This window comes from Moschus berezovskii, chromosome 2 (genome assembly GCF_049115385.1).
Source record: "Moschus berezovskii isolate FMDL1 chromosome 2, NW_MosBer_1.0, whole genome shotgun sequence".
In the NCBI taxonomy this organism is placed as follows: domain Eukaryota; kingdom Metazoa; phylum Chordata; class Mammalia; order Artiodactyla; family Moschidae; genus Moschus; species Moschus berezovskii.
In genome coordinates, this window is record NC_142461.1 from 24004981 (window position 1) to 24019205 (window position 14225).

The following is a 14225-nucleotide window of genomic DNA, read 5'->3' on the forward strand; positions in this document are numbered from 1 at the left end:
ATCTGGGTAACACAGCTGGAAGCGGGACAGTGATTTGTCTCCAGCCTCTGGGGTCTGTGCCTCTCTGCGGCGCACAAGGTCCCATCGGCGGTAGTAACCGGTAGGGAAGGGCCGGATGCTCTGGGCTCTGCGGGTACCTTACGCTGTCACCACAAGCAGGAATCCAGTTTTCTGCATACCCTCGTCTGCCTATTGCCTAAGGCGACCAGCGGCCGCTCCTCTGTACCCGAGGCCGGGAGAAGTCGGCTCTGGGGCACCCGGCGATCTGTCCTCCCCAGCCGCGACTTGGCATCGTTCACCCCATCACCCGGAACGGTAGGCACTCTCCTGGGGCGTCCCACCCCGTCTCTCCCGGGGCGGGCTGGGGAGTGGGGGAACCAGCCCAGACGACTGGCCCGGCGTCCCAGGGACGCGTCGCGAGCCCTCGGGTCCCTCCCCACCTCCCACACCCCCCGCCGAGCCCGGCGACCCACGTGCAGCACGGCCCGGGCTGGCGCCGCACCTCGCGGTTGGCGTGTCTGCCGGCGCTTTCCGGGCGCAGCCCCGGGACGGGGACCCGCGCGGGGGGGACCTCGGCGGGGCGGCGGCGGGAGCGGGGGCGCCCCGGAGTGCGGGCGCGGGGACGCGGCCGCCGCCGGCTCACAAAGAAGGCGGCGGGAAGGCGGGGCGGGGCGGGCCGGGGGCGGGGGCGGCAGGAAGGGGCGGGGGCCGCGCGGGCCGCCGATAAAGCCCCCGCCGCCGCGGCCGGTGGCTCGCGCTGAAGGGCTGCCGGGCTGCGCGGCGAGTGCGGGCGCCGCCGCCTCTCTCCTCGCCGCTCTTCCTCCCCAGACTTCCCCCGCCCCGCCAACACCCGGCTCCGGCTCGGGCCGCGCCCCGCGGCCGCCACCTGGGGATCCCGAGCGAGGGGCGGTGAGTACGGGGCTGCGCGCCCGCGGCCGATCCCGGGCTCCCGAGGGGCGGGAGGGGAGCGGCCGGGGCTGCCCGCCGCGCCGGGGACGGTCCCGGGGCTCCGCGCGCCGCAGGCTCCGCGCCGCGACCTTGCGCCCGGCCGGGAGGCTGCGGGGCGAGCGGGGCCCCGGGGCGCCGGCGTCGGGCGGAGGAACTTTCTCAGTCTCGCCGGACCGGGCTGCCTCGGCCACGGCGGCGTGCGCGCCCGGCCCCGCGGGAGCCGGGGTGGGACCCGGGCTGAGAGCGGAGGGGCCGCGCGTGCAGTGGCGTCCAGGTGTGCCCGCGATTGGGAGTTCTGGAGCCGCCTTGGCTGCTGCCGGTCCGTCCTAGCGGGCGCCCCTGACCCTGAACTTGGGGTACCCAGGTACTCGCGGGCGTCCCCTACCCCGTACTTTACTGGTGCACCTCCTGTTAGGGAGGACTCCTACTTGTTACCACTGCCTGAGCAGGGTGGGGGTAACCGGTGGTTTGGGGTAGAGCCTTTAAATTGGTTTCCTGCCTCCGATTTAACCCTGTAGAGCAGATCTTTGCTTTTTTTTTTTTTTTTAATCGCCTGTCGCAATGGGACTTGCAATACTGATTAGTGCCTACAGGTAAGGTGAAAGTATTCAGAAATTCTGGGGGAACTGGGTGTTTAATTTGCCTACAAACTGAGTGCGGAGGGAAGGCTTCTATTACATAAGACAGCACTCCACCTTCAGGTATCATGGAAGATGCTCTCAAAGGTTTTACTGTTTTAATGAACGAAAAATAATCTTCGCCTATGTCTCTCTTGAGAAATGTCTAATGCTGCTGTGGCTTGCTTTGACTACTTCTCAGGGAGCGTTTTTTATATTTATATTCTTATATTTAGCATCAACATGAAAAGGTGTTTGAAGATTTGACTTCCTCTTTCAAGGCAGGAAGCAGTTTACTCCTCTGAACTGTTCAGGAGCAGTGTACGGGATAATTTTTACTTTGGAGATTTTATATCGAAAGTTGAACACTGATAACTGGGAAAAATATAAGCGTTGCTAATTTGTATATCTAAAGCACACTTCAGAAACTGAAGATACCTTCAATGCTGTCTGTATATCTAAATCAGTAATTATGTGCTGTTTGCAGTATTTCAGTGAAAATTTTCTTCAGGCATGCAAGTGAAGGTGTTAGCTGAAATCATGTAAGGTTTCTTTCAACTCTGAGTTTTGATTCTTTCTTGAAATGAGGTTCAAAAATATTGTACAGTGCAGGGCAATTACTGAAGGTCAGCAAGATGTCATCTTTTTTTTATACTTTAAAAAATGAATCTATGCAGAAAATTTCATCTCCCGTGAACTTCACTTATTAGTGTAATTTTAAAAGGACAGAAATGAGTCAGTCTCTAAAGGACAGTAATTTTCAGTTCCACACGTCAGTAACTAAATACTAGTCAGAGATTGTTTGAGGTGGCAGAGTTGGAAATGAGGTGGGGACCTAGTCAGGTCCCAGCTACCCGTCTCTGTGGCTGTCCTCTGCCAACTAGTCCCTCTCCCACAGCATGGAAAACTTTGGCCCGTGGGCTTTCTCTCCTCCCCTAGACCCACAGTTCATGTGGAAGATGCTCCCATGCCTGCTTCTTTGACCATCTCAACTCCAGGGACCTCCACCCACTCTCGCTACTGGGTCCTGTGCATCCGGGTCTTGCCCTCACCCCGAGTTGCTCAGCTTCTGAAATCAGCATCTCAGTGTCTCTGCACCATAGGCTCCTTCCTTCGGAGCTGCAGACTGGTCCTCCCATCACAACTCTTCTTGACCATAGGAGATCTCTTCCCTACCCTCCTTCTCCTTTGGCAGGTGACTAATGACCCATTCTGCTGGGAAAACAGGAGTCACTGGATTGATGTCTCTCCATGTCCTACCCCATTTCCTTCTCACAGACTTTTCCACAGTTACCCACATCCAGGAAATCTTAAGCAGCTGTTGTGTCCAGGCACTTTGTTAGGCCCTGACGGATGGTAAACATAGCAGGTCCCTGCTCTCCTGGAACAGTCTGTCTTGTGGAAACAGACAGACACAAAGCAAACATAACTATGCTCTGATAGAGTTGGAATAAGGTAGAATAATAGAAGAAAAATCGGGGGATGGGCAGGGACTTAAAGAAGATCAGAGAGACACACATATGACAGTGCCTTATGTCTCCCCATGAACTCTTTTTTTTTTAAATTAATTTAATTGGAGGCTAATTACTTTACAATATAGTGGTGGTTTTTGCCATACATTGACATGAATCAGCCATGGGTGTACATGTTATCAGTATTTTTAAAACACCATAACCTCCTTGTCCCTGCATCCCCAACTCAGCTACAGTGACCACCTGTGTATCCAAGTCTTCTTAAGTGAATTAAGCCTTCCTCAGGCTCCCCTTCTCAACTCTCTGCAACCTGGCCAGTCTCCCCACAGTAGGAGTTGTTGTTCAGTTGTGTCCAGCTCTTTGCGACCCCATGGACTGCAGCACGCCAGGCTTCCCTGTCCTTCACCATCTCCCAGAGTTTGCTCAAACTCAAGTCCATTGAGTTGAGGATGCCATCCAACCATCTCATCCTCTGTCACCCCCTTCTCCTCCTGCCCTCAATCTTTCCCAGCATCAGGGTCTTTTCCACTGAGTCAGCTCTTCCGCATCAGGTGGCCGAAGTATTGGAACTTAAGCTTCAGCATCAGTCCTTCCAATGACTATTCAGGGTTGATTTCCGTTAGGATTGATTGGTTTGATCTCCTTGATGTGCAGGGGACTCTCAAGAGTCTTCTCCAACACCACAGCTCAAACTCATTAATTCTTTGGCACTCAGCCTACTTTATGGTCCAACCATACGTGACTACTGGAAAAATTATAGCTTTGACTATATGGACCCTTGTCGGCAAAGTGATGTCTCTGCTTTTCAATATGCTGTCTAGGTTTGTCATAGCTTTTCTTCTAAGGAGCAAGTGTCTTTTAATTTCATGGCTGCAGTCACCATCTGCAGTGATTTTTGGAGCCCAAGCAAATAAAGTCTGTCACTGTTTCCATTTTTTCTCTATCTAGACACCACAATTCCTGAAGGATCTGAGGATGTCCTGTAGACCTTTCTGCAGGACTGGGTATGGATCTTTCCTCTTTTTCTCATGGATACTTTTCTTCTTCCCTAGTTGCCATCTCCTCCTGGTTTGCCTTCTGCCTCCCTGGCAACTCCACTACCTCCTGGGGTTTCCTGCGGCTCAGTTCTCACCCATATTGTGCTCTACAAGGAGTGTTAGAGTTACCATTTTCCCATGGCTTCCACTTTCACCAGTTCAAAGTCCCAGATTGTATCTCCAGCTAGTTCCCTACAGTCTAGTGGGCTGATCCATGCTCTTGAGGTAGAAAGCCCACAATAAGTCCAAAAGGAATTTTAGTTTTTAATCATCCACTTCACACCTGTTTCATCCTTAGTGAAAACCTGTCCTGTTTTACGTGATGGTGCCACTATTCACCAGGGTGCTAAAGCATTGACCTCCCAGGGTCGCCAGACTCCTCCAGCAACCACCAGCCCCCCCACTTCCAGACAGTTACCAAGTCCTAGTGCTGGTGCTATGAAATCCCTTAAACCTCTGCTCCAGTCACCGTGGCCCTATTCTTCCTTGCAGTCCAGAAGTGGCACAGTGATAGCCAGTGTGCCATTTCTAGCTGGCAGACATGTCGTTGGCCTGAATACAAGTCTACAGAAATTGAGTTAATCTTTAGAAAGTTTAAGTTATCATTTGGATTTACAGCTACTGTTAAAAACCAGGGGCCCTGGAACAGGAGGCCTGCATTGCTATGGAGCAGCATGTGGCTGGCATGGAGCTCCCAGGGCCTGGGTAGGCTGGAGACTGCTTGCTTTCCACTCCTCCTGGACCCGTGGTCTCCCCTTACAGCAGCTTCCCAGTGCCCATGGTCTTCTGAGCTGGCAGCCACAGGCTGGGGGACAGGACCTCACACAGCACCTCTGGCAATCCTGAATGACTGACTGCACCGTCTCCTGCCTGGTCTTTCACACTAGTTTTGTACCCCTTTCAAACCATCGTCCACGTTGCTGCTGGGCCTACTTACCGTGGTCCCCTCAAATCAGAATCTGTTTGCGTCCCTCCCAAGAAAACTCAGTGCCTCCCTCTTGGGGACAAAGCCCTGTTCTGAAGAAGTAACTGTGTTGTGTCCCAAGGTAGGTATCTCAGATTGAAGAGGTGATCTTTCTGTTCATGTTTAAAGGTGCTGTATCAGAGTTTCTCAAAATACTTTTGAGCCTCTTCAAGGAGGGTTGCTGATACATAATTCTGGTGTTGTCTCACCTGTACCGAGATGCAGTCTCTGCTGTTTATAAATCATTTCCACAGACCTCGCCACCCTCCTCCTGCCCCATTACCATGGGAGGAGACAGGGCAGGCTGAATTCCCTGTCCCAAAGCCAGAAGACCTCAGCCCTTGGAGCACGGCGGAGCTCATTTCACATGGTGCCCAGAGTCATGCACTGTGTTCCCAAGATCACTTAGCTCCCTTTGGGCAGTCCTATCCCAGAAGTCCTCAGCCCTCAGCCAGGGAACTTTCCACAGTGCCCTTCTCTCGAGCACCTCCCCAGGCTGCTGGCCATTTGTAATGACCTGACAAAGGCCAAGCTTTCTTTAGTCCCTTCCCCCTTCCCTGCTTTGTTGTTCAGTCACTAAGTTGTGTCCAACTCTTTGTGACCCCCATGGACTACAGCACACCAGGCTTCCCTGACCTTCACTGTCTCCCAGAGCTTGCTCAAACTCATGTCTATTGAGTTGGTGATGCCATCCAACCATCTCATCCTCTGTCGTCCCCTTCTCCTCCTGCCTTCAATCCCTCCCAGCATCCAGGTCTTTTCCAGAGAGTCGGCTCTTGGCATCAGGTCGCCAAAAAGTATTGGAGAGCTTCAGCTTCAGTATCAGTCCTTGCAATGGATATTCAGAGTTGATGTCCTTTAGGATTGACTGGTTTGATCTCCTTGCTCTCCAAGGGACTCTCAAGAGTCTTCTCTAACACCACAACTTTATTTTCTTGCAAAACTGAACTCCCTGCAGACTTCTCACACCATGATGCTGCCCTTGCCTCCTTACCTTGGCTCCTACTTTACCTTTGCCTGGAATTATTTCTCCATCTTCTGCATTCGTTGTCTGGCCAACTTCCACTTTTTCAGGACTCATGTCTAGTGTCACCTGTTCCAAAAAGTCTTTCCTGAAGACCAGTAGTATCCACCAGTCCTCCCTGATGCACATGTGGTGCGTTTACACACACATGTACACTACCCAGTGGATGCCTTTCTGATGGTGGTTACTGTGTCATAGCAACATGCTCTATCCACCAGATTCCCAAGTGATGTGAAGTTGTGCCTGAGTTCTGGTTACATTTGCACCAGCAAAGGTGCATGACCCAAAGGCATTTAATGGATGCTGAACTAAACCATTTTCATATCTTTCATAAGTTTGCTGCACATTTTATGAAACAGTGCTTGTCTTCTGGGCTTAAAGGGGAGCTCTGCCTCTAGACCTCTACCCCTGGCACTGGTACTTCTGCACTTAATCGATCTATATCCTAACATAAAAAGAATATTTGATCAACCATGTCTTCTAAGGCAGAACAATACTGAGAAAAAAGTAGAAGTCTAACACAGAAGGGCTTCTATGTCTGTGTTCACTTCGGTTATCCCCATTTGCACCCTTTTTGGCTTCGTTCTGTCTTCTTGAAGTCCACTGGCTATACTTCATATTTCACAATTTGTAGAATGTTGTTGTTCAGTTTCTGAGTCATCTCCGACTCTTTGCGATCCCATGGACCATAGCCCACCAGGCTCCTCTGTCCATGGGTTTCTCTAGGCAAGAATATTAGAGTGAGTTGCCATTTGCTTCTCCAGGGGATCTTCCCAGACCAGGGATTGAACCCATGTCTTCTGCATTAGCAGGTAGATTTTTTTACCACTGAGCCACCAGGGAAGCCCACAAGGTAAAATACCTTCTAGCTTATTTCCACTAACCTTTTCAATGATGGTGATAGCATACCTTCTTTCTGACCCGTTTTTTGTTGTTATTCTGATTTTTTTTTTTTTCTTTCAGTTTTTGCCAGGGCAGTTTTTGGGCTAATGTCTTAAGGTAAGTTTAGTGGAAGGAGGCCTGGGTTGGGAGAGGGTCTGCACTGTGCCATAAAGGCTTTATATAGTTGACCATTTGGATCTTAATTTCCTTACCTATACAATAGGTATGTTGAAATAGTGATCTCAAACATGTCTTACTAAAAAAAAAACAACAGACAAACAGTTTAACTTCTTGGCTTATTTTCCTTTCTGATCCAGCTTTCTCATAAATATCAGGCCTAGATGAAATTTTTTCTTAAATGCAGTTTTATGTTTATCTGCATGAAATTAATTCTTCTCTTTCATTTTTTCTTTTGAACCAAATAAATCTTTCAGTTTTGCTCTTTAGGGCTCAGGAATAGCATTGAGGCCCAACAGGAAGATGTATTTGGTTTGTATTCCTACTTGGAGACATTTATAAAAATGTGTGATATATTGAGTCCCGTATATTGGGATCTTCTTTGTAAACCTCTGTCTCCATTCATAAATGTGTCCGCCTTCTCTTTGCAGAACCATCTTTCCTCATGAGTAGATTGCATGTCTAATCTAAAAATCAATATTGGGTTTAAAAAAATACCCTTAGGTATGGAATGGAGTCAAATGCAATAAACTACATCTTTAGGTTATTTCTTATCTCTAAGTTCCCAATTTGTCTAAGAACACTGAAAGACTAGGACAATTTTATTTCTCTTTTGAGAAATGCTACCTTTCACCCAACAGGCCAAGTCAATTTACACAGTAAATGATTCTCCCTTTATTCTGCTGTTAGATTTCCAGGTCTGGATGTCAGCCCAGTACAGAGAAGTTGGCGTTCCTTCTGTGCCTCTTTTTTGTGCATGGGGATGGCCACTGAGCCTCAGCAGTCTTCTATTTGTAATTCCATTCATGCATTTTGACAAACATTTCATCCCCATTTCTTCCCTGAATTCCTTCAAAGGTTGGGGTGGATGCCCTAATTAAAGATGAGACCAGGAACACCCCATGCTCCTGCCTCAGTCTGACCTCAGAGTTTGCCCTTTGCCTCAGAAGATAATTGGAAAATTGGAGCCTACTGTGCCTTTCTATTTTTATCAGTTCATTCTTGGGAGAATGATAATATGGAGACATTTTAATGTAAAAGAGAAATAAATCCTATGAAAAAGCAGAAAGGATTTCTTACAGTGACTGCAAACCTTGGTGAATATACATTGTTTTGTTTTTGTAATGCCCTCCCCCACCTTACAGCAGTGAGAAGTCCAGTAACCTGGGGATTTCTAGGAGCATGATAAAAATAGCATCAGTCCTTTGTCCCTGTCCCGTGCCCCACCCCCTCACATACCCTCTGCATTTCAGTTCAGTTCAGTTCAGTCCCTCAGTTGTGTCCAACTCTTTGCGACCCCATGAATCAACAGCACGCCAGGCCTCCCTGTCCATCACCAACTCCCGGAGTTCACTCAAACTCATGTCCATTGAGTCGGTGATGCCATCCAGCCATCTCATTCTCTGTCGTCCCCTTCTCCTCCTGCCCCCAATCCCTCCCAGCATCAGAGTCTTTTCCAGTGAGTCAACACTTCGCATGTGGTGCCAGCTAATACAGCTATAGAAAAAATAATTATTTGTTTTTGGCCCCAGTTTTTATGGGCCAAATCTTGAAAGTGAATGTGGGCAGGTGAGAAAGTTTAACACCGAATACGAGCCCAACTGGAAAATGAACAAGGTGACTGAAAGTGAAAATAGACTTTTCTTTCTGTTGAGAAAATGAATGTAAATAATGGCAGTGTTTGCCTTTTCTACTTAAAAAAAATTTTTTTTTGTCTTTTTAATCAATGAATCCACTTAGGAGAAAATGATTTTTATTGAGGATTTGGTCACCGATTAGATTATATGTGCTTTAATTACTGTCTGATCTTTTGGTTACAAGTGCAGAAGTATAATCAAGTGTAATCAAAATAACTGACTCAAAAACACGGAGAGCCTGGGGGGAGCTACTGGCTTAGGTTGCTGACCCCGAGCCAGGGCGAGGGTGCTTTGGCCCTGGAGGTGACCGGAACTAGAGACTCACGTCCTTGAGCCTCTTTTCTCTCCCACCGTGTCTTGTCTCTGAACCATGACTGCAGGCACCTTCAGGCTGACCTCCCTACAGCCTCATGATCCAAGAGGAAAGGTGAGCTTCCTGGCTGTTCAGGTCAGAAAAAAATCCCAGGGAGGCACTCTGATTGGCTCAGGTTGGGTCATGTGCCTTTCCCTGGACCAATGGCTGTGGTCGGGGGAATAAGTGACTGTGATTGGCCAGGTTCTGAGTCACTTGCTCAAAGCCTGCAGACAGAGGAGGAAGGAGTATTGAGAGAGGTGTGCTGGTTAGTATTTGTATGCAATTGACAGAGGCTCAGCGTCGTCTCCTCCAGCCTCGTGGCTTCTTGTAAGACAGATAATAACATCATTCCCATTCACACAGATGTGCAGAAAACTGTAGAGCAGCCCAGGTGTCCGTGGTTACTCATATAGCCTGTATGTGTCAATCCCAGAGCCTGAACCCAGGTCTGTAAACGCGTGAGCTCTGAGCTCACACCATGAACCGCCAAAGATTTGTGACTCATCAATATTTATAACCTCTCAAAAAGAAACCCGTGTCAAACCACAGGTCTCCTTTCAAGAGACTGTCTTCTTTCCTTGCTGTATGATGTCCTTCAATAAGACAACCAAAACAGAGATGGAAAGAGGCTAATACTTTTGTGTTAATGTTTTAAGTAATGTTTTCACGCCTTTGGGCCCCTGGGCCCAGTTGTTTCTTAGATACTTGTTTTTTTTCCTGGAACTCACACTCTAAAATTAATACTGACCTTTGGATTGAAAAGGTAGAGTGCATATACCCAGAGTCCAAGGGAATAACATGTTTAAGCTGGATAAAACTGAACTAAAGAACACAGGTGACATTATTTTTAAAGGATGTCTACTCCACAACTGTGTAGAGACTTATTGAGATTTAACTTTTTTTTTTATATTTAGCTTTATTTCAGAGTTTGTCATGTCTTGTGGTATATGTTCTCCCTATCCTCCTCCTCCTCCTTTGTATAGTGTAGTAATTAAGAGTATGGAGGATGCAGAGATGAATGAGCTTTCATCTGTATCTAGATTATATCAGATACTAGCTGGAAGTCAGGAGTCAGTAGCCAATTTACTAGACTTCTCCAAGCCTCAGTTTCTTCATCTGTGAACTGGGCATGAAGGTAATCACATCTTAAGTGTTGTGAGGATGCAGTGGAGAGTGTTCTATAGGTGCTGAGCACAGAGTCTCGAATGGAGTTGACTTCCAGAACACGAGATGGAGGTAGGGTTTTGTTTGTCACAGTAGTCCATGTGAACGTTTCACTCTTCTGGGACCTGTGTTTTCATTGTGCCTTTGACCTCATGAATGAGTGACTTGCTGTCTGTGTTTGTATACTTAGTTTCCAGGCCCCTTTTCTGTAAAACTCTCGTGAGCAGTATTCCCAGTGATCAGCTGGTCTGTCTTTTCCACAGGCTTCCAGCTCCTCCGGTATTGGCCACAGAGCAAAGGATAGCTGGTGCATGAAATAAACTCCCTTTTAGTCCACCTTTGGGGAAATGTAAGAAGCAGTGTTACCATTAGGTCTTTCTAGGGGTGCATTGCAGGCCAGCCTTATCAGACTGGGTGTTGTTTTTTTTCTTTTTGTAGTTATGAAGAATGAATAAATTGCACAATAGGAAAAGTAATCTTAGGTAAAAGTAATCTTTAATATTTAGGTTTCTGCAGATGCAGCATCCAGAGTCTTCCCTTTTTGTTCTTGCTTGTCCAACTGTGAAAAAGTCATTCCATTGTATCCAGTGATGTCCATATATCCAGAAATAGCCATTTTAAGCACATGGTGAACATATTTAAAACCCATGGTCATCTAATTATGATTTGATTCCTTCAGTATACAAAAGAGTTCTGTGAATGTTGGATTAACCATTGCCAACATTCCTAGATAGGAAATGTATTTTCTACTGCCATTAGTATGATTTAAGAATTTTACTGGCAAATATCCAGGTGGGACTTTTTATAGCACCCAGTGTATGCCCGAACCTGAATTGCTGCTTGGACACTGAGTTGAGAAATGCCAAGGAGATTCTGGGTGATGACTTAATTATAGAGTTTTCTTTCTAAAAGTGTGAATTTTCTCTTTGAAGTTACTTTAGTGATAGACTCATATTGTGTCTTGCCAAACCTGTGTTCGTTTCTTAAAGACATGTTAATTAAAATAGCAACTTAGAAGTTTGGCCAGAGATGCTGAAGTATTCATAGTGAACCTCTTCTTGTGCAGCTCGGTCATTAATCATGACCAGTGCTAGTCATACTAATGTGAATTGATTCAGCAGTTACTGAAAACGGAGTTGTTTCATGCACGTATATCACTTACTAGTCTAAAAATTTTTTAAGAAGGATCTTTTTTATATATACATTGGCAAAAATGTGCTTTTCTCACGCCCTCTATCATGTGTTCTAGTTATTTGTGTGTGTCTTCTCCGCCCCACTAGGAAATCTTCAGGATTTTGTAGTCTGTTTTATTCCTCTGGTCTCCTTCCACAGTACCTGACACAGAGAAGCCCAGAAGATGCTTGAAACGGGGAGTGAAGTGAAAGGTCACTGGGTCATCAGGGTGTCAAGTGCTGCAGACACCTTTTATACATGGTCTTGTTGAATCTAAACAGACGGAAATTAAGTAAGGTGGAAATTAGTCGTGCTTCACAGGTGAGAACACTGAGATTCAAGTGTGTGAAGCACCCTTCTGAGAATCCTGCCCACGGGATGTTCACTCCAGGTCTGGATGTCTCAGTGGAGATTTGTGATTCTGAAACAGTGTTTTCAGGGAACAACTAAGGCTAAACAATGGTGGTTGAACCCACAGACCATGGCTGGATGGAGGGTGACTCGGGAAGTCAAGTGAACCTGGATTTAAGTGTCTTCTTCTACGCTTAGCAATTTTATGTCTGCAAAATACTCTCCGTGTCCGCCACCCCACCTCCCTGCCATCAGTCCTGAGCTCCATTTCCAAAGCTTAAGAGTGGAGATGATAAGGATGCAGCTTCAGTGCAGAGAGAGATTGAACTGTTCCCGTTTTAAAGACAGGGAAATAGGAAGTATTACGAATTAGGTCACTTGACCAGCCCTAGGATGTTCTGTGAATGAGGAACTCGGAGGCTCCCTGAGGGTCAGGAAGCTGGGCAAGAAATGAACTGTGTCCAGGTCTCAGTTTCCTCCCCCTTGAATTGAGCCCACTGTGATACTCACTTTCCAGGAGCCTGGAGGCTCCGCCATTGCTGATGCTAAAGCCCTTTACTCAGAGGAGTTTCTTAAATGTCAGTCGCTACAACTCATGTGTGTTTGGATGCGTGTGTCTGTGTGTGCAGAGGTAAGAGTGTGCGCAATGTGCAGGGTTGGCTTGGCTGGCAAGCACAGACGTGCAGCGGCCCTCTTGGGTAATGTGGCCCTTTCTGTCTCTTTCAGGTTACTCCCCACAAAATCCATTTTGCCCTAAATTGTGTAGAATTGCTATTTACTGATTTGTATCCATAATAAAAGTTGGTCATTTAGTCTCTCATGGGCTATCAGTGGCTAAACACATGGAGATGATTTCTCCATGGCAGAGAGATCAGATCTCATAAAAAATATGGCAGTTTTAGTGTATGACTTTGGAAAGTGTAAAACGTTACCTGCATGTAATTCACTTTCAGTAAATACTCTAGTCTTCAAGATACTGAAATGTCCCAAATTGCAAGGCCTGCTCTTTTCTGGGTCAGGTATGCCAAACTGGTACCTTGGAGATGCCTTAATGAGTCACTCAAAAGCATTGCATGCATGCTAAGTCAGTCACTTCAGTTGTATCCAACTCTTTGCAACCCTATGGACTGTGGCCCTCCAGGCTCCTCTGTCCATGGGATTCTCCAGGCAAGAATACTGGAGTGGGTTGCCTTGCCATCTTTCAGGGGATCTTCCTAATCCAGGGATCGAACCCACGTTTCTTACATCTGCTACATTGACAGCTAGGTTCTTTACCACCAGCATCATCTGGGAAGCCCCCAAAGGCACTAAAGTGGGGGGATTTTGTCTGTGAAAAAGAGGGTATCCTAGTTCAAAAACTGTGTGAATGTGATGTGAAAAGTTTTCTGAAATTGTTCCTCAGACAAAGAGAGGTTTGCTCTATATTAGGGTCCTTAAAAATCTTCATTTTGCAAAGATCTTGATAAGTTTATTGGTCAGAGCTTACCAAAAGCACTGGATGGATGAGACTCATGAGAACACAGGCAGAAAGCACATAAGCCTGAAATCACCTTTATCAATACTTAGTATGAGTGCTTAGAGAGATTGCGTGATGAAAAGGCAGAGAAATTGAATACAGGCTTAGTCATTATTCCTGAGGTCATGGTTTCACAATCACCAAACGTTGAATGTGTTGTGTTAGTTATGGTCATGTTAGCTGTAACAAATAAACCCAAACATGTGCCATGGCTCAGACGCGAAGGAACATTATTCTCCGCTTGCATAAAGCCCCAGATTGGTGTGTTGTTTTCCAACCTGGTGATTTATTGATGCAGCCTCTTTCCATCATGTGCTTCCACTTTGTTTAACAGGTGGGTTCCAAGGGCATGATGCTGGTCGGCATCAAGCTGGTGGAACCAGAAAGGTCATGTCAGATTGCACATGGCAGGTCTGGATGGGCCAGGCCTGCGGGCAGCATTTCTACTCCCATTTTGTTGCCTGCATTTCAGTCTTATGGTCACTCCCACCTATAGCACAAGCTATCGCCCTGTCTTCAGAAGAAGAGGAAATGGGTTTGCTGAGAAGGTTAGCTACTCTGTCAGGTCAAATTTTATCTAAGCCACAAAGGGTCACTTTAAAATGTAACACAGCCAGTAATGTGCTGTGTGGATCGCGGATGTAGTTTTGTCTGTGAGGGCCACTGTTCTGATGATCTGTCGGGGGGCTTCTTATGGCTTAGGAAAGACTTTTTTCATGAAGTATCACACACGGATTTGAAAAGTACAGTATCACAGGCAGCTCGGAAGGAAAGTAGATAATGTGCTGAGGGAAATGGTTAGACTCAAAAAGCGATGACAGGCATGGAGAAGATGTCTGGGGAAAACTGAATTAAATTGCTTCACGGAAGGTGGAAATGGAAAGGTTCTATTTCTAGATCATAATATA

At 46.9% G+C, this 14225-nt stretch overlaps 1 protein-coding gene across 2 annotated transcripts in view; it reads left to right on the plus strand.

The window, feature by feature from the left end:
* The first annotated feature begins 206 nt into the window (after window positions 1-206).
* The window catches only part of SERPINE2 (serpin family E member 2), a 67587-nt gene continuing 53568 nt past the window's right edge, over window positions 207-14225 (plus strand). Inside the window, exon 1 of one of the 2 annotated variants that reach the window (XM_088845268.1) lies at window positions 207-315. The gene's annotated coding sequence lies outside the window, so the exon portion shown is untranslated. Of the gene's footprint in view, window positions 316-711; window positions 910-14225 lie in introns of those variants that run through there. The other variant, XM_055398083.2, reaches the window with a different exon arrangement.